Source organism: Sorex fumeus, unplaced genomic scaffold (genome assembly GCF_029834395.1).
Source record: "Sorex fumeus unplaced genomic scaffold, SorFum_2.1 ptg000035l, whole genome shotgun sequence".
Lineage (NCBI taxonomy): Eukaryota > Metazoa > Chordata > Mammalia > Eulipotyphla > Soricidae > Sorex > Sorex fumeus.
Genome location: NW_026606092.1, coordinates 5,303,122 through 5,306,143, shown reverse-complemented (window position 1 = coordinate 5,306,143; position 3,022 = coordinate 5,303,122). Strand labels below are relative to the sequence as shown.

General features: G+C 45.2%; 1 pseudogene; it reads right to left on the bottom strand.

The window, feature by feature from the left end:
* Positions 1-367: 367 nt before the first annotated feature.
* LOC130026893 (cyclic AMP-dependent transcription factor ATF-2-like) lies at positions 368-2,376 on the bottom strand (annotated as a pseudogene).
* Between the last annotated feature and the right edge of the window lie 646 nt (positions 2,377-3,022).

The following is a 3,022-nucleotide window of genomic DNA, read 5'->3' as shown; positions in this document are numbered from 1 at the left end:
TTTCTTTGAAGACACAAATACTTCCTTAAGAAATTTACATTTATGCTCTTTCTCTTCGCCCCCAATGCTGCTCCAGTCTTCTTCCCAACCCAGATCAGTCTGCCCACCAGTATTTGAACCCGGGACTTGGCTCTCAATCTGCACAGCCCCAGGCGTCCTCTAGGACCCTAGGACAAAAGCAGACCTGAGCCTCTTCCTCATTGCCCCCAACGCTGCTCTGTTCTTCTTACCCACCCAGCCTTTAACCCCTCCCCCCCACACACACTAGGTTCCCGTGTGGGCGTGGCCTCTTCTGAAGTGGGCGTGTCTTACTTAGAAGTGGGGATGGCCTAATTTTTTTTTTAATAAATCTAACAATATTTATTTTAAAAAAAGCAAAATCAGTCTTTTTTTCCAAGAGACTAGATCTGGTCGTCAACTGGTGCTACACCACCTTTAGAGCCAAATTTCATTTCAAGTAAAAAAAATTTTTTTTAAACAACAGATTTCGCATAAATGGAAACTGGTCTTTCCTTGATTTCCCTTTGAAGTCACTAATAGGTATCTAAAACTGTTGCACTGCAGGTTTTAATCAACTTCCTGAGGGCTGTGACTGGGAAGAAGGGGCCATAACAATCTGGAGAGCGCAGGCTCTGTACTCTGGTCTGCCATCTGGGTGAGAAGTGAGGTGGCCACAGCTTCTGCCTTGGAGATTGAACTGAGTCCATTGGATGTGCTGACAGAACTGTGCTGAATAGCTTCAGGATGTGAACTACTCGGCACTGACAGATCTTCCGAACTATCATCTTTATCAGCAGTATGATAGCCAGATTTCTTCTGCATGGCGGTTACAGGGCAATCTTTATGAGCCAGAAGAAGCTGTTTCAGCTTTGCCACTTCATTTCTCAGCAGGGTGACTTCACTCTGCAGCTGACTATTTAATGAACTCAAGTCTTCTGCTTTTTTCTCTAAGGACTGAACCCAGACTTTCCTCTTCTGTCGGCATCTTGAAGCCGCTGGTCTATTTCGCTCCAAAAACTTTCTCCTTTTTTCATCAGGATCCTCGTTAGCTGCTCTTCTTCGACGACCACTTGTATTTTGTGTCTGTGGTGTTGTATGAGCTGGAGAAGCCGGAGTTTCTGTAGTGGATGTGGCTGGCTGCTGTAAAGACTGTGGTCTAGATTCTTCTGATTGGTTCCTCACCAGTCCACTTCCATGACCTTTGACAGTATCGCCGTTGGTAACTGGAGGATGTTGCTGGGTCAAAGCAGCTTTTAATCTCATTTTTGCTTCTGACTGGACTGGTTGAGGGGAGGAAGGACCTGGAATTCCTGGAACACTAGGCACCATGGTGACTGGTCAAACAAGTGGAACCGCAGTTGGAACGTGCACATTAGAACTTGTGATTGATGCAGGAATAGCGACAGGCATGGTTTGTCCATTAGGAAGATGTAACAGCAGGGGAAAAGGGCCTGGTACAGGAACAATTGGCCTATTAGAGGATGGTGCCTGGGTGATTACAGTACTTGAGGTTGGTGAAGGTACTGCCTGCTGAATAATCACACTTGAGTCTGAACTTGTAAGCAGGACATTGGGAACCTGTAACGATGCTGGACGAACAATAGCTGATGTGGGCTGTGCAGTTTGTGCCAATGGTACTTCCTTGTCATCACTGGTAGTAGACTCTGGGTGAGGGAAAGGACTATCTTGGTGAGTTGTTTCTACAACAGAGGGCTCCTCAATTTTGCTTCTTATGATGGGTGTTGCAAGAGGGGATAAATCTAGAGGCATTTTTTAATGTCGTCTTCTGAGGCTTTCTTGAATTCATTCTCAAATGGATTTGCCAACTCATTAAACAAACCCACTTCTTCACAGTTTTTCAAGAATCTTGTTGGTGTTGGGGTCTGATCAGCCACAATGACACTGTCATTACGTGCTGGACCAAATTTCAGTGTCATCTCATGTTTATGTTTATGGACAGCCAAATGATCCTCGTTGGTAAAACGCTGACCACATCCAGGCGCAGTGCATAGAAAGGGTTTGTCATCACTCATATTCCACAGGTCCTTGTACTGCCTGGCAGAATTCACATGTAACTTGAATTTCATAGGTTGAACAACTTATCACATCCTCTTTTTCATGGCAAGGTTACTTTCTAGGTGGTGGGCCATGAGCTTTATTTACTCTGCTGCCAGAAACTCCTTCAGCTCTCATCAAGTAAGCAGTGATCCTCAAGTCTCCATCTACGTGTCCCTTTCCCGGTCACTAATTCATGCTCCTGGCAGTCGCCGGGCGAGCCCAAGCTCAGCCGTGTTTACAAACTACCCCTGGAGGAAAGGGCTGAACCGTACTTTAAAGACCATGGGCTCCCACAGGCTTCCGTCCTCTCTCGCGAGATCCGACTCGGGATGGCCTAATTTTAGGCCACAAGTAGTTTAGTGTACTAAAAAATCTAGTGTGACATCATATTCCCCATACCTATACACCAACCTGAAGAAACATTGCAAATACCCACCACCTCAATAGAATCAGGAAGATAAAAATAGTATAAACAATCTTTTCAGACCATGATGCACTGAGAATAGAAGTGAATCACACGCAGACACAATGAACCAGGTCAAACGCCTGGAAATTACACAATGGAGTACTATGTAGGTGTTAGAAAGGATAAAGGACATTTATATACAAGTAGTAACACATGGAAAGTATCATTCTAAGGGAACTGAGTCAGAAAGAGAGGGATAGACAGAAAGATTGCATTCATCTGGGGAACATAAAATAAGAAAATAGGAGACTAACAACCAAGAATAGCCTAGATAAGTACCAGGAGGTTTACTCTATGGCTTGGAGCCTAGCCGCACACACTAGGGGAAAAGTCAGCTCAGAGAGAGAAGGGAGCACCAAATAAAGGGTGTCGGGAGGATCCTCCCAGGATGTGAGATCCGTGCTGAGAGTGGACTGTGGACCGAACATGATTGCCACTCAATGCCTCTGTTTCAAAACACAGCACCAAAAGGAGAGAGAGAACAAAAGGGAATGCCCT